The sequence below is a fragment of the Podarcis raffonei genome, chromosome 7 (assembly GCF_027172205.1).
Source record: "Podarcis raffonei isolate rPodRaf1 chromosome 7, rPodRaf1.pri, whole genome shotgun sequence".
Taxonomy (NCBI): Eukaryota; Metazoa; Chordata; class Lepidosauria; order Squamata; family Lacertidae; genus Podarcis; species Podarcis raffonei.
In genome coordinates, this window is record NC_070608.1 from 27,371,199 (window position 1) to 27,393,565 (window position 22,367).

At 43.6% G+C, this 22,367-nt stretch overlaps 1 protein-coding gene across 1 annotated transcript in view; it reads left to right on the plus strand.

Annotated features, from left to right (window-relative positions):
* The window catches only part of CALB1 (calbindin 1), a 185,011-nt gene extending 168,013 nt beyond the window's left edge, over window positions 1-16,998 (plus strand). The window contains exon 12 of the transcript XR_008331429.1: window positions 16,982-16,998. The gene's annotated coding sequence lies outside the window, so the exon portion shown is untranslated. The remainder of the gene's footprint in view (window positions 1-16,981) is intronic.
* The last annotated feature ends 5,369 nt before the right edge of the window (window positions 16,999-22,367 follow it).

The window sequence follows — 22,367 nt, forward strand, 5'->3', positions numbered from 1 at the left end:
TGACTGTTGCTAGTATTATAATATTAATTACTATTATTAATCACTTTCCATGAGGCATCCTGAAGTGATTAATGCCTGGATGGCCCAGTTGGCTAGAGTGTGGTCCTGGTAACAATCCCCGTATGGGACAGCTGCATATTCCTGCATCGCAGGGGGCTGGACTAGATGATCCTCAGGGTCCCTTCCAACTCTATAATTCTATGATAATGATTGTATGATTTACAATATAGCAAAAATATATATAAAACAGACAAGGTGGTTTTCTATACTATTTTCCTTACTTCTTCAACCACTCCATTCCATATGGTTTCCATAGCCACCAAGCACACTCAGTATTTGACTGGACTATTTGTGGGGGCTGGGGGAGGGACTTAGGCTTTCTTCTAGTTTTTTTAAAAAACTTTTTTTGCTGTGATATTATCCTGAGCCTGCTGATCCCTCCCTCTGATGCATAGCTGTTGGCGTTTTGGCTAGCTATGCAACAGCACTCAAAGGATTGAGTTGAAATTAGAATATATTATGCTGGTTCTGTTACCAAATTCATAATGTGGTGAATTCATCATGTAAATGTATATTATAGCTGAGGAATTCTCTGTATAACATAGGAAGCCTGTAGTACACGATCATAGCTCTACATTAGGGCCACTTTATTCCTTTGAGAAACAAGACTGTTTGGAGAAAACAGGACTCATTGAGTCTTTTGTCAGATTTTCATTGTACTTTTCAAAAATTACATTTCCTTGCTCTGTGATTTACAATACTAACATCCTCTGTATTGACATAAAATATTGACTAAGGTTGGCAATGCACATATTGTTCCAGAGTTTGAGATGAAGTATTTTGTATCCCACTTTCAATGTCTTCGCCTCCAGCTTTATGGATTGTAATTAATTTGAGCTTTGGACAGTGGCAGAGGAAGAGGAGTGCGGGGGAAGCGTACCGCCCCTGGCAGCTTGATCCCGGTGGGGTGCCATCGCAGCTCCCCCCTGCCTGTGCTGGGTGCCACGCCTCCAGGCGGTGTGCCACACCCCTATGGGTGGAGCACCACACCCCCAGGACATGTGCCAGCCCCGCCCCTTCCTGCTCTCCGCCCCCTAGTGCCAGAACATGAAGCTCCGCCTCTGGCTTTGCATAGTATGGATATGTACAGTGGTACCTTGGGTTACATACACTTCAGGCCCCATTAGCTAAAGTGATGCTTCAGGTTAAGAACAATTTCAGGTTAAGAACAGACCTCCAGAACGAATTAAGTTCTTAACCCGAGGTACCACTGTACTTCATACATACATACACAATTTTATTTTTATGATGACCCCCAACGACACGTTCTCAAGATGGAGGGTGAGGGAACAGCTGCAGTCGCCTGCAGTTCCTGTGCAATGTTTGCCATCTTGCCAAAGGTTGCAGGCAGCTTTACCTGCAGCAACTGCATGTTGATTGCCCTCTTAGAAGACAAAGTCCAGCAACTGGAGGAACGTGTAGCTACGCTCCAAAGAATTAGAGAGCTGGAGCTCTTCTTGGAAGCAACGGAGCACACCGTCTCCACCAAGGAGGAGACAGGGGACTCCCCTGAGAAGAAGGCTAGTTCACCAACACAGGAGCCAGATATATGGAGAAACGTGACTCAAAGAAGTAGGAGGCCCAGGGTTCGCTCTGATTGTTTAGAAATACACAATCGCTTTGAGGTCCTCTCCCCTAGCATGGAAGACGAAGAGCAGACTCCATTTGAGGTTCTCTCCCTCATTACAGTCGATCAGGTATATGAAGATGAGCAGCAAAGTCAGTCCTCAGGGAATGTGCAGGCGACCTTGGAACGGACAGCTCACGGAAGAACCCCGACCAAACCTAAGAGGAGGCGTGTAGTGGTGATAGGGGATTCCCTACTGAGGGGAACAGAAGCAGTGATCTGTGGGCCTGACAAGATGTCTCGGGAAGTGTGCTGTCTCCCTGGGGCTAAGATCCAAGATGTAACTGAATGACTGCAAGGAATCATAAAACCCACTGACAAATACCCCTTCCTCTTGGTTCATGTGGGAACCAATGACATTGCAAGCAATAGCCTCCAGAAGATCAAAAGAGACTACAAGGCTCTGGGCAGGAAATTGAAGCAATTAAATGCACAAATTGTCATCTCATCTGTCCTCCCAGTTGAACGACGTGGCCCAGGGAGAGAGGGAAAAATAGTGGAAGTGAACAGCTGGCTTCGCAAATGGTGTAAACAGGAACGGTTTGGATTCTTAGATCACGGACTGCAGTTTCTTGAAGATGGACTTCTGGCAAGCGATGGGCTGCACCTCACAACGGTTGGGAGGAATGTTTTTGCCAAAAATCTCAGAAACCTCATCAGGAGGGCTTTAAACTGATTAATGTGGGGGAGGGAGACAGTGCTCCTGAAGGTAGGAGTCTATCAATTGATGAAGATGATCATCCAAATGTCATAGACCAAATGGAGCAAACAGCACGCAGACCTAGTGGTGGGAGGAAAAAAATCCTTAAATAAGAGACACGGGGGAATGATTAATGGACTTCAATGTCTGTACACTAATGCGCAAAGCATGGGAAATAAACAAGATGAGCTTGAGCTCTTGGTACAGCAAACTAAATATGACATATAGGCATCACTGAAACCTGGTGGGATAAGTCCCACGATTGGAATGTAATAATGGAGGGATACAATCTATTTCAGAGAAACAGACCAGACAAGAAAGGAGGAGGAGTGGCGTTATATGTCAGGGATGTGTATACCTGTGAAGAGATCCAAGATTTAGAACCTCAAAGCCAAAGTGAGAGCATTTGGGTCAAAATTAAGGGAGAGAAGAATAACAGTGACCTCATTGTGGGAGTTTACTATAGATCCCCAACCCAAACGGAGGACATAGATGATGCCTTCCTGGAACAGATGGCCAAGCATGCAAAAGGAAAGGAGATAGTAGTAATGGGGGATTTCAATTACCCGGATATTTGTTGGATGTCAAACTCAGCCAAGAGCATAAGGTCAAACAGATTCCTCACTGGCCTTGCAGACAACTTCATTGTCCAGAAAGTGGGAGAAGCAACAAGAGGAACAGCCATTTTAGATCTGGTCCTAACCAATGTTGATGACCTGGTTAGTGGGGTAGAAGTGGAAGGATCATTAGGAGTGAGTGATCATGCTCTTCTGAAGTTTACTATACAGCGGAAAGGAGCAGCCAAGCATACTAGGACTCAATTTCTTGACTTTAAGAAAGCCGACTTCATAAAACTTAGGGAAGTGCTGGGTGAGATCCCACGGACAGTAATACTAAAAGGAAAGGGAGTTCATGATGGCTGGGAGTTTGTTAAGAGGGAGATAGTAAAAGCACAACTTCAGGCAATACCAATGAGATGGAAACATGGAAGGTGCCTAAAGAAGCCAGGGTGGCTATCTAAAGAACTTTTAACTGAGTTAAGATTAAAAAAGGATGTGTACAAAAAATGGAAAAGGGGGGAAACCACCAAAGAGGAATTCAAACAAATAGCCAGCACATGTAGACACAAAGTCAGAAAAGCTAAAGCACAGAATGAACTCAGGCTTGCTAGAGAGGTTAAAAGCAACAAAAAAGGCTTTTATGGTTATGTTCGTAGCAAAAGGAAGAACAAAGGAACAGTGGGGTCACTCAGAGGAGAAGATGGTGAAATGCAAACAGGGGACACAGAAAGGGCTGAACTCCTCAATGCCTTCTTTGCCTCAGTCTTCTTCGATAAAGAAAACAATGCCCGACTTGAAGAATTTGGAGCAAATGATTCAGCAGAGGAAACACAGCCCAGAATAACTAAGGAGATAGTACAAGAATACTTGGCTAGTTTAGATGTATTCAAGTCTCTAGGGCCAGATGAACTGCATCCAAGAGTATTAAAAGAACTGGCAGATGTGATCTCAGAACCACTGGCAGTCATCTTTGAGAATTCCTGGAGAACAGGCGAAGTCCTGACAGACTGGAGGAGGGCAAATGTTGTCCCTATTTTCAAAAAGGGGAAAAGAGAGGACCCAAATAATTACCGCCCAGTCAGTCTGACATCAATACCAGGGAAGATTCTGGAGCAGATCATTAAGCAAACAGTCTGTGAGCACCTAGAAAGGAATGCTGTGATCACCAATAGTCAGCATGGATTTCTGAAAAATAAGTCATGTCAGACTAACCTGATCTAGTTTTTTGACAGAATTACAAGCCTGGTAGATGAAGGGAACGCAGTGGATGTAGCCTACCTTGATCTCAGCAAGGCATTTGACAAGGTGCCCCATGATATTCTTGTAAAGAAGCTGGTAAAATGCGGTCTTGACTATGCTACCACTCAGTGGATTTGTAACTGGCTGACTGACCGAACCCAAAGGGTGCTCATCAATGGTTCCTCTTCATCCTGGAGAAGAGTGACTAGTGGGGTGCCACAGGGTTCTGTCTTGGGCCCGGTCTTATTCAACATCTTTATCAACGACTTGGATGATGGACTCAAGAGCATCCTGATCCTAACACCCCAGAGGACAGGATCACACTTCAAAACAACCTTGACAGATTAGAGAACTGGGCCAAAACAAACAAGATGAATTTTAACAGGGAGAAATGTAAAGTATTGCACTTGGGCAAAAAAAATGAGAGGCACAAATACAAGATGGGTGACACCTGGCTTGAGAGCAGTACATGTGAAAAGGATCTAGGAGTCTTGGTTGACCACAAACTTGACATGAGCCAACAGTGTGACGCGGCAGCTAAAAAAGCCAATGCAATTCTGGGCTGCATCAATAGGAGTATAGCATCTAGATGAAGGGAAGTAATAGTGCCACTGTATTCTGCTCTGGTCAGACCTCACCTGGAGTACTGTGTCCAGTTCTGGGCGCCACAGTTCAAGAAGGACACTGACAAACTGGAACGTGTCCAGAGGAGGGCAACCAAAATGGTCAAAGGCCTGGAAACGATGCCTTATGAGGAACGGCTAAGGGAGCTGGGCATGTTTAGCCTGGAGAAGAGGAGGTTAAGGGGTGATATGATAGCCATGTTCAAATATATAAAAGGATGTCACATAGAGGAGGGAGAAAGGTTGTTTTCTGCTGCTCCAGAGAAGCGGACACGGAGCAATGGATCCAAACTACAAGAAAGAAGATTCCACCTAAACATTAGGAAGAACTTTCTGACAGTAAGAGCTGTTCGACAGTGGAATTTGCTGCCAAGGAGTGTGGTGGAGTCTCCTTCTTTGGAGGCCTTTAAGCAGAGGCTTGACAACCATATGTCAGGAGTGCTCTGATGGTGTTTCCTGCTTGGCAGGGGGTTGGACTCGATGGCCCTTGTGGTCTCTTCCAACTCTATGATTCTATGATTCTATTCTATGATTCTATGACTTTCCACAGTTTGAACCATGCTCAAGGCGGCTTACAACATGAGAGAAATACATAACTACAACATAGCATAGCATAAACAATAAATAAAACATTAAAAAATTACATTACCAAACTGAATCATTTCCACATAAATCACAACAAGTTTTTTAAAAAACAGACAGCAACAACCACATCCCCCAACAAAACCCCCCAAATAACACCCCAGCCTAATATTATGTTCAGCAGCCTCAGCTTTTGCAGCTGGAGTCAGTCCGGGCCAGGTGGGAAAAGGTTTTCAAGGCAGGGAGCAGGTCTTTCAGGACTCACAGCCAAGAGGGCCTGCACCATTGCTGTATTAGCCCTTGTAGATCCACTTCAGCTCTGGAAGTGCTACAATGTATTAGAGGTATAAAAAAGATATTATGGCACTATAAAGCACCTCTGATTTATGACCAGTGGATGTAGGTTTGTCTTATTACTTTGGACTTGTCTCTTGCCATTGTTTCTTGGAAGTCTAGCAAAGTTTATGGGAGGAAGTCCCCCTCGCTTTCATAATTTCTGTGCCCCTTTCACATTTTTGTGCTTGCGTTTTAAATCCGTTAGTTCCTTATTCTGTCAAAGGTGCAGTTTTTGTTTGCAGCTACAACATTTCATCTGACATGGGTCAGCTCCAGCGATGTGCATTGACCCTCCCGTTTCAGGTGTATGTTCAGCTCGCTCGCATCTGAAGTGAAGCAGCAAAGTGGCTAAGAGAGGGAAGGTGCCAGGATGAGGTTGCTTGGATACTCTGAAGGGGCAAAGCCTAGTTAACCCCGAGGGAGATATGGACTAACTCATAAATAAAGACAAGGCCCACAGCTCTATTTCTGGAATACCGGGAGGCTGAATTGCCCAATTTGCAAAAGGGGCTGGTGGAGCAGGATCCTTCTTGCTCTCTGGAATGTATCAAAGGCTCAACTCCAATGGTAAATAAGGCCCCCTTCCAAGCTCAATTTATTATGATTGCAGCGGTCTCGGTCCTTGGATTTAGGCACTGGCAGTGGTCCCAGCTGTAATGCCAATGGAGGTACAGTGGTACCTCAGGTTACATACGCTTCAGCTTACATAAGCTTCAGGTTACAGACTTCGCTAACCCAGAAATAGTACCTCAGCTTAAGAACTTTGCTTCAGGATGAGAACAGAAATCGTGCACCGGCGGCGCGGCGGCAGCAGTGGGAGGCCCCATTAGCTAAAGTGGTGCTTCAGGTCAAGAACAGTTACAGGTTAAGAACGGACCTCCGGAACGAATTAAGTACTTAACCCGAGGTACCACTGTAGACGTATGATTCGCATTTGCAGTATTGCACCAGTGTGAAGCATAGGAGCCAACTCCTGGGGTGAGGGGTTTCGGCCTCCACAATAAAATATTTGACAGCCCCCCCCCCCACAAAGTTGATGGGCGTTGCCATTCAAATGGTTGCGTGCACTGGGTCACACAATCAGTTAAGTGGGGTGGGGCTTACCTGCCCCCCAAATATTTTATTCCTGTTGGTACCCCTGGTGTGAGGAGATGCAAGTTTGGATTTATTTTAAAAAACTGGAGAATATATCCACTTCAGAGGGATGATGTTTTGGGGATGTGGTCAAATAGCACAGTGCAAAATGCTTAACCTTCCTCCTGCTTGTCTATCCGCACATCCCATGACTGTTTGCAACAGTACAAAATCCTAGTTCTGCCAACAGGAGGCTCCTCCTTTATTCAGCACTCGTCCTCATTTGCACAAAGGTGAGAAGGTGGTCTTTATGTTTGGCCTTTATTGAGCATTCATTCTGGTTTGTTTACAGGGAAGTTATACGACAGTGAGCATTCATCTTGCATTCATCCTAATTGCTTGCAGGATGTTTACACGTCTTCCCATGAATCATTTGCTCACCCTACACGTTTCAGTCCATTTTCCTTTCACTTTCCTAATTCCAAAAGTTTTTTTTTGCTTTTGTTAAAAAATTGCCTTTTAAACCAAACACAGCAACAAAGCACGATAATCCGCTTTAATTGTGCAAAACCTAAAGTTCTGATATGTCACTTCTATAACTTTTCTACAGGCATTCATCTATTATTTCTGCATTGTTTTTTACTGTTCTCTTTTGTGCCTCCTCACAAATATTTGCCCCTTTTTCATTATCTCCCTTCCCAGTATTTGCTGGACTTTACTGGCTGTTGTTTGTTCAGCTGCTCTTGCTCAGAACCATTTCTCATTTCTCTTTGTATTTAATGTCAACATTTGTGACACTTCTTTTTGCATTGCTATGACTCATGCCTCATTTGGCTCCTCATTCGTCTGCAAATGACTGCAGGATCTGTCCCTGCAGAGTTTTGCTAGGTTCGGGAAGAGAACACATGGTCATCTAACGAATGTATGCTGTCTTATTTTAACTGGTAAGCACAAGGAAGCAAATTTGTTCAGTGCATTATGCAGTACCGTTCTCTGGTTCAGGCTAATTTTGCTTCATTGGATGGAGGATGCTGTTTGATCAGTGTCATGGGAAACTGCCTTATACTGAGTCAGATCACCATATTACTGTCTACACTGATTGGCAGCAGCTCTCTGGGATTTCAGACATCCAGGGAATGTTGTTGCCAGGGAATGAATCTAGGATCTTCTGCATGCAAAGTCGATGCTCCACTACTGAGCTCCCTTTAATAAGTAGAGAGAAAGCAAACAGCAAGTTATGCACTTACTCTGAGCCTGATGCCTGGCACAGACTCTGCAAATATTAATATTGTGCAGTTTGAAGTGACTGGAAACGTGAAAACTGAGTCCTTTTTGGAAATAAAACATTGCCAAGGCCCATAAGTTTAATTAAAGCTTTACTTGCATGATTTTCTTCAGAAACAGAACAAAAACATCAAATGATACATCCAGACAGTTCCATAAGACATATGCCAGTCCAAGGAATAGGCTCAGCATCTTACAAAATATGAAATAATCCAAATAGATCTATAAGCAAAGGCCTCTCTCCTTACAGTATCCATTTTGCTTGGAGCTATTTTCCTAGAGAGCTTCATTTACATCCTACTCTCAAAGAGCCAGGGAACAAAGTCTAAAGGTAACTCCCTCCAAAATGGCAATTTGCAATTTAATAGCCTCCCATGTGATCTAAGGTTAAACACTCACGTTAGCTGGCAGAAAACAACAAAAGTTAATTATCAACCTATTTAGGAGCTCAGAGGCAACTTCTTGCTTTTAATTTAGCTTCAGTGGACTCATCCAGCATAATTTAAATTGGTATAATTTACACCAGTGAGAATCCCCCAAAAGGGGCATTGCAGGGGTAGGACAGGGCAAAGAAAGACTTACACCTATTCCAACCCTTTATATTGATCACATGCCCTAGCAACCCAGAAGAAAAAGGCTGGCAAAAGGGCAATCAAAGTTCCTCCAAGTTTCTCCTGAATGGAGTTTGGAACAGGGGTAATTTATGCCAGGATATGTTCCGAGCTTTCTATAGTTAGGATTGCTCTGCCAACCAGGTGTACATCATTATTGGTTTGCCAATAGTTCTCCTTTTTAGATTAGGCGATGGGGAACTTGTGGCTGGACTCAGGTTCCTCAGGTTCTAAATCCGTGTCCTCATGGGATGCATTAGGATGCCTTGATACAGGTGCTGATTTTTAGGTGTACTTCTGTCTGGGTGCCTGGGTGAGTGAGGGAAAGGGAGAAGGAGCCATGCATCTTGCTACGATGGTACAGAATTAATCCTGCAGATGCAACCTGCGATTTCTCCACCCCTCCTCCTGTGCCCTGGGGCTCACCTCCAAAAACATCCCTTGCTGTCGTGCTTCTCATAGCAGCCGCCAAGGCTTTGAGACATCAGCACATTCAGTTCTGATTTTACTAATGCTTCATACACCATTAACCTGCAATGTCTGTGCAGTGGTCTGTTCAGAGACTTCATTTTGATAAACCTTGCTAATTGTACATTTTGCCAAGCAAGCTGTACAAAGCTAAAAGCTGACTAAAAGTTTTGCTTCTTGTGCAGAATAAAAAAGAAGGAAACAAACTGGAGTCCTGATGTAAGATTTTTGTCATCTCATCTAGGCCAATGCCAAATCACTGTTGGTTCAAGCTCTGTTAAGAAGCAGAGACCATCTTTCGGTATTTCATCTCTATTAAAAAGGGGTTGCTAGCGTAATGTTATTCCCATAGTTTATTCTCAGGGTCAAACTAGAGATTATACAAGGGCACATGAAACATTACCCTGACAGCTTCTTTTAAACAGAATCCATCAGTTCTGGAGTATCATTGGGGATTTGAGAAGCACAAAGTGATATGATTATTTAACTGCTTTCGTGTCCACCCCACCCCACTCCAAATCACACCTCAGATAGCTTTTCCTCTTGTGATCACCTGTTCGGAAGAGGTTTCTGTTGTTTCAGAAAGGTTGTATGTGTCAGGAGTGGGTCAGCAATAGATTACACAGAGTAAGTGAAGTTAACTCTTTATTAGAAGAAACAAGGCTGCTCAGTAGTGCTAGGCCTAATTGAGCACAGTAATTCTTCCCAGTAGATCTTGCCCCTATGAGGCAGTTGTGAGGATTGAAGGTCCCTGCTTTCCTACAACAGCCTAAGTCTCCTCCTCCCCTGGGTCCTTCCCAAGCAATCTGAGACTCTGTCGGCATGCCTGACTCTACTCCTCCCTCTGCATACCTCTTCTGGTTCTGAGAGACCAGGGGGGAATGAAACTTGTCACAGCAGGAGGGGGAGACACTCTAGCTTCTTCACTGACCTGACTTATCTCTTCCTCTTCGTCTTCCTCCTCTCCTGCTTCTGCTTCTGGGATTCTCTCTGTCACAGACTCCTCCTGCTCACTAAACCCTGTTACCTCTTCAGCTTCCAATACCTCCTCCCAATCTTCTCTGTCTTCTCCTTCTGACCACTTGTTATTGTCCCACCACCAATCCCCAGGCTTTGAGCCTTCGTCCCTTAGGGGTTCCCCAGGGGGTACCTTCCACCACTCCTCTCTGCCCAGCCAGCCCATGACAATAGGATAATGTTACATGCATTGGCATTATGGAACTGACACATTAAAACTGACACACCCGTTAAAAAGTCATGTTGACCCAGATCTTAAAGAGCCAGTGTTAAGTAGACATCCAAATTAGCCCTAAGTGTGCTAAGAATATATACACTGAATCCTGGCTCCATTCTATTCTGGAAATTGCATTGGTTGCTATTGCTGCTGTGGTTCAGATATCAATCCAATTGGGCACTCATGAGTCCTCAGCATAGTATGCATCTTTTTTGTGCTGTTTCCTAAAATCTGCCTGGCAGCAGTAGATGTCACTGTAGTCAACAAGAAACATGCAAGAGAAGAAAACAGAGTAGTGTGGTTAAAAACAAAGGTGGTATTCAACTAGCTGGGTTAGGTCCATCAATTTCAATGGGCTTGCTCTGAGTAAAACTTAGCTGAGCACCACACCAACAATTTAACATGATTAGCCAGGGACCCATGGAATTTTTTTCTTTCTCCACACCAGTCACCCTCAGATAGAAGAAGTTGTCTCTTGAGGATTCAGAATCTGTCACTGAAGGCAAGATGCCTTTGAAATATATTGACAATTTGTGGAAAGGTGGCATTTAGGGAAGAAGGATCATGTTACTAATGCACATGTCTTGTTGTTGTATGGTTTAGGTGTCTTGTCATTTCCCCGCCTCCACACACATTTCCCATGTGAAACAAAGCAAACCTGAGTCTCTAATTTGGTTTCCAACTCTGTTTTTTTTTATTAAAGATATTGATTTATTTAATAACTGCAAGAAAGTAATAAAGTAGAACACCATCTAACAAATAACTTTTGCTGAAATCATCTCATCTCATATAATTACCAAAATGAACTGGGCTGAATATCCCCCTAAACAATCCAAATATGCTTGTTAAAATTAGATTCAAAACCTTCAACCAGTTGAAAATGGTATTAATGATTAGAAATAAGACTCACTACATCAGTGCTAAAACATGCTGGGCTGCCTCCATTTCCATGCATTAGAAGTCCTCAGATCAGGGCAGGAGGGTTTTCAGAGGCCATGAGGAATATATATGTTTCTTAGTTTTGTGCTGCAAATATCATCTGTTCTACAATACTGACATTGTTACATGCATTGTTTAGGGCTGCATATAGTTTTATGATTAGAAGCTGCTTTCCTTAGTTCAATGCATATAGGCACAACCCCACAAAGCAACAAATCCCCGACTAAAGTGTGTTATGTCTCAAAACAAAATAAGTGACATTTATACCACTGCTTGGGAAAGAGAGAGCCTAGAGTTTATAATACAGAGGGGTGAGTCAGAAGGCAGACAACAAGCATTCCTATTAGGGTCAGTGCATCTCGGAGACAAATGTCTTCCAGCACTTAGCTCCAGCTTCCAGTGTTGATGGCCTGGAGTAGGAAGGGGGGAAGGTCCATGACCCACTTCAAGAAGAGTGCACTTGGATTCAATCTGCAGTGGCTTTTATCATGTTTGCAGGAGCATGACAACCCCTAGGCTCACAAGGTCAACTTAGGGTGAACACAAGTCAGATCACTGGGGAACTTATCCCAGTGCTACCAACTCTGAATGGCATCAGATTTCCAGGTGGGTCTCAAACAGGACTAATCCATCACCTGAACCTGGCAGAATGACAGAGAGGAGAAAGAGGATCCCGGTGAAGGGTGTAGCTGAGACTGGGACACACTGGGGCAAACCGGGGATGGAGAAGGAAGCACTCACAGGGTGATGGCAAAGGGGTGGAGGTCAATACACAGGAATCAAAGCAGCAGAACCCGTCACCAGAGTGGCCCCTGTCCCCACTAATATGGTGGGCTCTGAGGTGTAGGGAGCAGAGAGAGGGCTGCTCTAGGAGGCTGAGGCAGGCAAGAGCCCATAGCCTGGCCAGGTGAGGCTCGCTAGCTCTGGGAGAAGCTGTGTGACTCCTCAGCTGCAGCAGGCTTGGAACAGGTGAGGGTCACATGCCTTGTCAAGCCCTGATGCTGCAATCAGCATGGGAGTTGCAGTCCAGCAACATCTGGAGTTCATCAGATTGGGCATGGTTGCACTACAGGGGTTGGGCTAGATGACCCTTGGGGTCCCTTCCGACTCTATTCCTCTATAGGAAACCACTGCCATAGGAGGCACATGGGGAAGGCGAGCCAACAAGGTGGCAAAAAGATTCAGGCAGCTGCTCATTCAGCTTTGAATATGGGCAACTGGTTGATCATCTGCTTTGTGGCTGAAGGGTGCCAGTATCCTTTTCTGCACCACTTAACATGCTGGAGTCTTGTTTCAAATAACAGACTGCAAGGAGGTCTTTAAAGTCGAAACTCCGGTTGCAGCACTCATTATATTCTGCTTTTGTTCCTCTCTAGATTGCATGCTCAGATGACAGAGGGAATAGGAGCTATGGACACGCGAGTACATGTGAAGTTCAGCAGACTCAGCTGGCTTCCTTCTGTAACCTTCCCTAATAGGAACATAAAAGAATCGTTGGCATGTCTGGCAGAGAGAAAGAGAGAGAGAGAGAGAGAGAGAGCGCTAAAAAAGCATCCCCCAAAGCTGAAATGGTTTTCATTCTTTTTCAAATAACTTCTGACATTAAACTTTGCCCTTGTTCAAGCTCAGGCTAACAACACATCCATCTTCCTGAAGTCTAATAGTATAGTTTGGAAGGAATTATGTAGTTCAAAAACACACACACCAAGGATCACAATTTAGATATGGTAAAGCTGTTGTGAGTGTGCATACGCGCACACATACAACCATATTGTTGGAGCCCTTCATTCTAAGAATAAGACAGTGGTTCTGATCCAAGGCTGACTCATGTGGCAGTTGGGTCATAGAATCATAGAATCATAGAATCATAGAATCATAGAATCATAGAGTTGGAAGAGACCACAAGGGCCATCGAGTCCAACCCCCTGCCAAGCAGGAAACACCATTAGAGCACTCCTGACATATGGTTGTCAAGCCTCTGCTTAAAGACCTCCAAAGAAGGAGACTCCACCACACTCCTTGGCAGCAAATTCCACTGTCGAACAGCTCTTACTGTCAGGAAGTTCTTCCTAATGTTTAGGTGGAATCTTCTTTCTTGTAGTTTGGATCCATTGCTCCATGTCCGCTTCTCTGGAGCAGCAGAAAACAACCTTTCTCCCTCCTCTATGTGACATCCTTTTATATATTTGAACATGGCTATCATATCACCCCTTAACCTCCTCTTCTCCAGGCTAAACATGCCCAGCTCCCTTAGCCGTTCCTCATAAGGCATCGTTTCCAGGCCTTTGACCATTTTGGTTGCCCTCCTCTGGACACGTTCCAGTTTGTCAGTGTCCTTCTTGAACTGTGGTGCCCAGAACTGGACACAGTACTCCAGGTGAGGTCTGACCAGAGCAGAATACAGTGGCACTATTACTTCCCTTGATCTAGATGCTATACTCCTATTGATGCAGCCCAGAATTGCATTGGCTTTTTTAGCTGCCGCGTCACACTGTTGGCTCATGTCAAGTTTGTGGTCAACCAAGACTCCTAGAACCTTTTCACATGTACTGCTCTCAAGCCAGGTGTCACCCATCTTGTATTTGTGCCTCTCATTTTTTTTGCCCAAGTGCAATACTTTACATTTCTCCCTGTTAAAATTCATCTTGTTTGTTTTGGCCCAGTTCTCTAATCTGTCAAGGTCGTTTTGAAGTGTGATCCTGTCCTCTGGGGTGTTAGCCACCCCTCCCAGTTTGGTGTCATCTGCAAATTTGATCAGGATGCCCTTGAGTCCATCATCCAAGTCGTTGATAAAGATGTTGAATAAGACCGGGCCCAAGACAGAACCCTGTCCATGGGTCCATGGTAGCTTGCAGAGCATCCCTTGTTCAAAGCCAGACAGCTGTTCCTGGCTACTGCAATTATTAGGATTTAGCTTTTGGACTGCCACTGAAACTGCAAGTTGCTCTGTGTGTGTGTGTGTGTGTGTGTGTGTGTGTGTGTGTGTTGTAGTGGCATGCAAAAAAGCTTAAGTTTCCAAGTGACAGCAACTGCACTCAACCAGCAGGGAGCCAGAAGGTGCAGACTTTCAAGTAATTATCTATACACTGCTATAAGCCCAGTGCCCATGAGTTTGGCCTTGAAGCCATTACGGATGAAAAGCCATCAAACAAGCTGCAGTAAGTAACCTTTACAATACACTGTCCAAAGTCAGAGTGCAATAAGCTTTACTTAGGCAGACATGATTATGAATGCCACTGGAATCAGACTATTGAGATTAAACGGCCTTGAAACCTCAATTAGTCCCTTTGGATTAATGACATCTAGGTGGGGAGAGAGGTGAAGAGGAACAGTTTTCATATCGTTTAGTCTGATTTTTATAAATAGTTATTTCCCCTTTCAATTTATGCACAACCTTTTTTCAAAGACCGATTATAATAATGGTCAAGTATAGGTATAACTGGATGCACTTGTATCTTTTTAACAAAAGCTTTCTCCTGTAAAATTAGCTTTTTAAAAAATTCATTTTTTCAAACTTTTTAACTTGTCACCTTACTAAGACTGCAATCTTAACCATGTCTACTCAGAAGTAATTTTATTTGTGCTTGTGTGGGGTTATGTTTGCAGTCTACATTCTTAAACAAAAGCATAATTTCTTTGGGGAAGAAATTGGTCTGTGGCCTTATAGTCACATTATGTCTAATTGTCATACCACCCTACCTAGTATTCGGAGTAAGTTGGGCCAAAGTCCAAAAGGTGAAAAGGCTGCTTAGTGTGCTGTCAGAGAAAAATAAATATCCACTTGGAGACAGTGGTTACTCTAAGAAAGTGGAGGGGCTAGTCTGACTGGTTTGTTTGCTTTCTCCTTTCTTGCAATGCAGGTTTTTACCTGTGTCATCACAATTATATTCACACCACCCAGTAAGCTGGGTTGTCAGGAAGGATTACATTGTCTGAGCTGAACATGCCCCCCATTTCTATGTAGTATCTGACTTGTGTCTTATTTGTGGTGTTTTATTGTAACTTGGAGGTTATGCAGCCAAGAGGAACTGGGGGCAGCTACAGTATGACATCACTGGCATGAATCCAAAATCCTCCATAAACACAAAATGGATATAAAATATGTTGTTGATGCAAGTGGGATCCCTGACCAGAACCTTGTGTAGAGTAGAAGTGAATTTGCTCTCCACCACAATAACGTTAATTTTTTACTGGAAACAGTATTAAAATAGTTACATATAAATGCTACAAAATACAAAGTAACACATTGCTCTTTAACAGCAGTCAATGTGGTCCGGGTTTTTTTTTAGCTCTACAACTTTCCTCTCTCTGCTCCCAGAGAGAGATCCTATGCAAGCATTTTGCTTGTTCAGGATTGCTGAGCTGAGCTTCTACTGTTGTTGACAGCAATGATTGACGGCCTGAAACCCTGAGTTCTCGGGTTTCATCTTCCTACTGAGAGAGAAATCAGTGTGAGTGTATTGGTTAAGAGCCAGTGGTTGAGAGCCGGTGTGGTGTAGTGGTTAAGAGCGGTAGTCACGTAATCTGGGGAACCGGGTTCACGTCTCCGCTCCTCCACATGCAGCTGCTGGGTGACCTTGGGCCAGTCACACTTCTCTGAAGTCTCTCAGCCCCACTCACCTCACAGAGTGTTTGTTGTGGGGGAGGAAGGGAAAGGAGAATGTTAGCCGCTTTGAGACTCCTTAAAGGGAGTGAAAGGCGGGATATCAAATCCAAACTCTACTTCTTCTTCTTCTTCTTCTTCTTCTTCTTCTTCTTCTTCTTCTTCTTCTTGGGTGTCCGGGATGAGTCATCTTGCCTTATTGGCTAGAAACAAACCCCTCTTGCCTAATGTATGGTGTGAATGTGGACCTCACCCAGTTAGGGGTGCTGTAAGAATTCCAGCAGGGTTTCAAGTGCTTGTCGGCAGAATTCAGGTGCTTTGAGTGGGACTTCCTGGCTTGATTTAGTTCATTCACCCTTGACTTTCTCTTAACCTAAAGCAGGGGAGGCTCTCTTTAGGGTCCTGGCTGGGCAGCAGTGCCACTGCGCTTTATTCGTGAGTGGAGATTTGAAACCAGATTCTAACTATAACACCTCCCTGACTTTCAACAACTCCAGGGCGTGTTTCAATATTCAGGGCCATTTTGCTATCAGACTTGCAACTCAAGGAGAGGGCAACATTGGGCAGTTCCTCAACTCCCTCAAATGATGTACAATCTTGTCCCCTCCCAAGATTGCTGGCATACATGCATACACCTGAACCGTTACACAGACTTGGGTAGGGCAGTAGCAAAATGGTTGAGCATCTTCTTTGAATGCAGAAGTTCCTAGGCTCAATTCTTGGCATAGCCAAGCAAGGCTGGGAGAGACCCCTGTCTGACATCCCAGAGGGCTGCTTGTGGACAATATTGAGCTAGATCGACCAGTGGTCTGAGTCTGACTCAATATAAGGCAGCTCCCTATGTTTCTGTGAACAAGTGCATGCGTTTCCTGAACATCCTTCTCCTAACAGCTCATGTTTGCAGGAGAACTGGCCTCTTGAAAACCTCCTTAACCCTTTCTTTCCCACCTTGCTCATTCCCTGCCCCTAGTGCTACTCCTGTAGAAGTGGTGGTTTCAGGAATGAGAGCTTGTTCCACCTACTCCTTTTCTTACTGTCAAGAGCCTTCCATTTCCCCCACCTAAGTGATCTCAGCAGCTGCGGTAGCACTGCAGTGGAGTTGAGTATTTTCCATTCTGTCTCCTGTTGAAACATTTCAAATTGACAACTTGTTAAGCTGCTTCTGTGCTTGTTGAGAAACAATTCCTCTGTGTAAATTGGTTCACCCGATAGCACTCTTTCACTTTCTGTAGTCTAATGTAACAAGACCACAGGAAAGAGGCCTCTTCTGAAACAAGGAACATCTATCTAAGTAGCAGTTGTTTCATAGGAAATAGGAGAAAGGTAGTAAAAAACTCTGGCATTTATGGTGGGGTGGGGGGCAGAAGAAGTTTAGTATTTGATTCCGGATGTGTAAAGCAGATCACCTTGATAGATAAACATTTAGTAAATTGTCAAGAGTCCTTTCAGTGCAGCTGTTCTTTTTCTGTTGTGGAAGCGTCCTCAGTGATTGGTGGGCAACAAGAGCACCTCACCTGAACAGAGAATTCCCGTCATGACCAGGGAGATTAGGGCATGGAGAAAACCACACTGGTCTCCCTGCAATGTCCTGGTGCATGCCAGCCCTGCCCATCCCACCCCTGACCTTTACACATTGAGCAGCAATGACTGTGTGGTGATTGGGAATGAATGCCTGAAAAGAAGGCACCTTTCATCATATGTGGTGGTCGTGTAAAGTAATAAAAGCATTCTGTGAAATGATATATAATGAAATGAAAAATAAATGTTTAAAATACAGTAACTATTATTTAAAAACCAGAAACCTTTTTTATTAGGATTTGTAGGTACTGATATTCCAAAGGATCAGAAAAGAGTTTTAATGTATGCAACAATGGCCGCGCGTATGTTACTAGCCCAGAGATAGAAAGAAGATAAAGTCCCGCCCAGAGAGGAATGGCAGACTAAGCTGATAGACTATGTTGAAATGGCAAAACTGACCAGAAAGCTCACGAACCAAGAAGACAAAAACTTTAGGAAAGAATGGGGGGGGGGAAATAATTTATTTAGGAGACCACTGTAAGCAGATGAAAACATTAGCAGGGTTTTAATAACACTTGTAATGTAACAAGTACTATGGACAATATGGACAGATTTAAAATATGGATTATGAAATAATATGCAGTTGAAAATGTTGACAATAAGACCCAAGGAAGGGATGGATTCCTTTGGTATTGTTATAATTCTACACAGGTGCCCACGAGAAACCCATCAGCATTTTAGTGAGAATTCCTCTTAATATACACATGTTTGTATGCATTTTTTTTGCCTAATAAACATGTTTAACAAACAATTTCCCCATATGTAATTAATTTTTGTATGTTATTTTCACTCATATATATGCATGTTAGGCATGCTTTAGGTGTGTTCTCCTGTGGTCTGTTATTGTTTTTGCCTGTCTTCCACTTTAGTTTAGAGAATTTCTAAAATTAACTTCACATTTTGGCACAGTGTCTTCAGTGTGCCATACATGTCTTCCCTCCCCACTCAATAGGTTACTGTAGCATGTCATGGGCACAAATGATTTAAAACACACTACGCAAAATGAATCATACCAGGATTCCTTTTGGTGCTGTGTTTTTATCAACACACATGGTAAAGTCCCAGGAAATGACATTTCAAAATTTCCCTTTGCATTGTGTTTTCATCCATGTGTGCACGCGCTTCTGTACACCCGTAATCTGTAAGGATGAAAGAGAGAAAGATGTGAAGAGAAAACTGCAACAAACAGCACATTCTGATCCAAGTTCGTACATCAGAACTGAAGCATGGAAAATCTGAGCTCTGCAAACCTGAGTGATAATTTGGAATATCCAAATCTTGAGAGAACTTCAGATGGACATAATTTTATAAGCTTCCCTAGTCCTGAGCTGAGCTGCTTAGGGCGGTGTAGATGAGGCCATAAATTCATAAATACAAATAAATATCTCCCATAATGTTATCATTGTCACCAAAGGTCAACTGTATCTGCTGAACTATCTCCTGCAGTTATCTCAGCCAGCTCTTTAATGGAATGCCCTATTGCTTTGCTCCTCTTGTATTGATACAAGGTTGATGCAGTTTGATTCACCCTTTTGTATTATTCTTGCTAGTGTAGCAGTTTTCTATTGTGTTCTTCAGATTTTCTTTTTGCAGCCTCCTTGAAAGCCAGGCTTCAATAGATTGAAAAAGTCTTGGTTCAATTCCATGAGCAAAAGGTAACTGCAAAACCCTGCCCCCCCTCAAATATGTTCTTTCCCCCAGCTCTGATTTAATATTATTTTCATTACAATATTGATCCTATCCATTGTGTCGTCTGTAACATTAACAAGGGCACCAAGCCTGGCCAGGTTTCTTGCCATTGTAAAATGCTGACTTTAACTGATGCTGTGCTGAAAGCCCCACATTCTGCAAGCAGAAGATGCAAACTATACGATGAGGAATTATGGACACTTCTTAGGATTTTCACATAGTTGGTGCATGGCGTGTGTGTCCCACAATAAATGCACATTTGTTGTATGTGGTGTTTGCTCCAGATTGCACTGTTTTCCAGGATGCTATTGTCACTGAGATATTGCAGTTATTACCCACAATTCCAAGTACAGTATTTCATAGTTTGGGAAGTGTGTGTGTGTGTCTGAAGGTAAAGGTAAGGGGACCCCTGACCATTAGGTCCAGTCGTGACCGACTCTGGGGTTGCGGTGCTCATCTCGCTTTATTGGCCGAGGGAGCCGGCATACAGCTTCCGGGTCATGTGGCCAGCATGACTAAGCCACTTCTGGCGAACCAGAGCAGCGCACCAAAATGCGGTTTACCTTCCCGCCGTTTACCTATTTATCTACTTGCACTTTGATGTGCTTTTGAACTGCTAGGTTGGCAGGAGCAGGGACCAAGCAATGGGAGCTCACCCCGTCGTGGGGATTCGAACCGCCGACCTTCTGATTGGCAAGTCCTAGGCTCTGTGGTTTAACCCATAGTGCCTCCCTGCATATTTTTAACCAACTTGTTCCTTTTGTGATTCCAGTGTGGATTGTGGTTGTTCAAGGGTTATAGACTGGATATTTCTGGATATTACTGGATATTTCATCTGGTATACTTCTAAGCTGCTCAACTGTCTCCTTTTATTTTGTTAAGGTCTAGTGTTTTAATTACATTTAAATGTATTATTACTCCCTACTGCTGGGAAAAGCAGTGCTGTCATGGTCGTCTAGCTGGCAAAGACCAACTTGCCCTTACTTGCTCTTGCCACTTCATTGATGTGCCCTTTTTGAACCTCTTGTGAGCATGTTTGCTGGAGGCTGTGTACTCCTACTCTCCTGCTGGGCTGGCCTGCATCTCTCTCTGTGTTCTTCTTTTTATAGGACAAACTGCAGCGCAGTTATTCCTGCACTATAAGGTCCCATGGACTGCAAGAAGATCAAACCTATCCATTCTTAGGGAAATCAGCCCTGAGTGCTCACTGGAAGGACAGATACTGAAGCTGAGGCTCCAATACTTTGGCCACTTCATGAGAAGAGAAGACCCTGGAAAAGACCCTGATGTTGGGAAAGATTGAGGGCACAAGGAGAAGGGGACAACAGGACGAGATGGTTGGACAGTGTTCTCGAAGCTACGAACATGAATTTGACCAAACTGTGGGAAGCAGTGGAAGACAGGAGTGCCTGGTGTGCTCTGGTCCATGGGGTCATGAAGAGTAGGACACGACTAAACAACAACAAGGTCCCACATATTATACCTCAGTCTGTACACATGTGATTTAGCAGATATGGGCACCAGATTGGGGCTTGGGGAAGTTGGTGTTCAAAAGGTGACACATAAGCCATATCCACACTTTGCATTCAAAGCACTATGATACCACTTTAGCAATGGCTCCCCCCCCCCCCGAATTCTGGGAGCTTCAGTTTGTTAAGGGTGCTGAGAGCTGTTAGGAGACCACTGTTTCCCTCCCAGACAGCTACAATTCTCAGAATTGTTCAAAAATAAATTCCTCTTCACAGGGAACTCTGTAGCTCTACAGCTCCCAGAATTTGTTTGGGGAAGCCATGACTACTTAAACTGGTATCATAGTTCTTTTAATGTATAGTGTGAATGTGGCCACAGTCTGAACATGAGTTTTTTGAATAATGGCTTAAGCCAAGAATCATTAAAAAAAAAATAGTCACTGATTCTTCATCTGGTCATAATCTCAGTCAAGATGGTCTGTGACCACATTCAGACTCCTTGGCTTCAACATTAGCCAAGTCCTCCCTGCTCAGTTTATGATCTAGCCTGATGAAGAGTTCCGGGGAACTCAAACATTTACACACTATTTATTAGACTTGTTAGTCAGTTGTTACTCAGAGGTCTCCAAGAGACTTGCAACATATTTAAAAACATAAACATGAATACATTATACCATTAACATAATTCATCCAGAACACCTGCAATTCATTATATGTGTGTATGTGTTTGATCTTTTGTGATACTTTAGTTGGCCATAATATGGATTTTGCTATTATTCTGATGGGTCAACAAGGCTGCTTTTACTTTTTTGTAATTTGGATAAATATTTGATCACTGGAAATCTTACCCAGATGCCTTCGAATGATGTATACATGGGGTGTTAGTATGAGCTCAGAGCAGGAAGGGTGTGTTTAATTGTACATGTTGCCATTTACTATGCTTTCGGAAGCAGAGAACCCTATGTTCTGAACTCTGTTTTTGAATTATTGTAAGATTTTCCCCTGCTGTTTGTAATGAAGCTCAAAATGAGGTTTTCAAAGACAAAAATTAGAGTAAATTCAAATGATGAGAACACATATACACAAACACACTTTTGCTTAAAACTGTTTCTGTGGTTGGAAGCTGCTATTTCCTAACAGTGATAAATTACTCTATCTGGTTGCTAGGTGCCCATCAACCTTCAGGAAAACTATACTCACTTCAATCACGGAGTGAGTTTAAATTTAGAAAATACCAGCATGTTCGGGGGGGGGGAGGGAGATGTACTCGTCTTCTGCTACAGCATTTTTATTAAGATGGCAGGCTTGGCGTCAGCTTCTCTAACCAAAATAATGATAGATTGGGATGGTCTGGGTGCCATTCCCTCTGAGCTGTCACAGTGCTTTGGTTGCAGGAGAAACAAACATTTTTCCATGGCTAGTACTGATGGGACCTCTCATATTTCAGAAGTGAGGGGCATTCCACAGCACTGCTGCCACCATTGAAAAAGCCCACCTCAGTGTTAACACAAACTGCTAATCATGGCAAAAACAACCAAGTTCCATTTGCTAGTCTTATTGCCTTTGCTGGCAGTGGAGGAAAATACACTTTTTCAGCTTACCTGATGTATGGTGAAGATGGGACCATGTTGCAATCACTTCTGCAAAAGGATTTTTTACACACTTTGTGCATATACCGTACTTTTCCATGT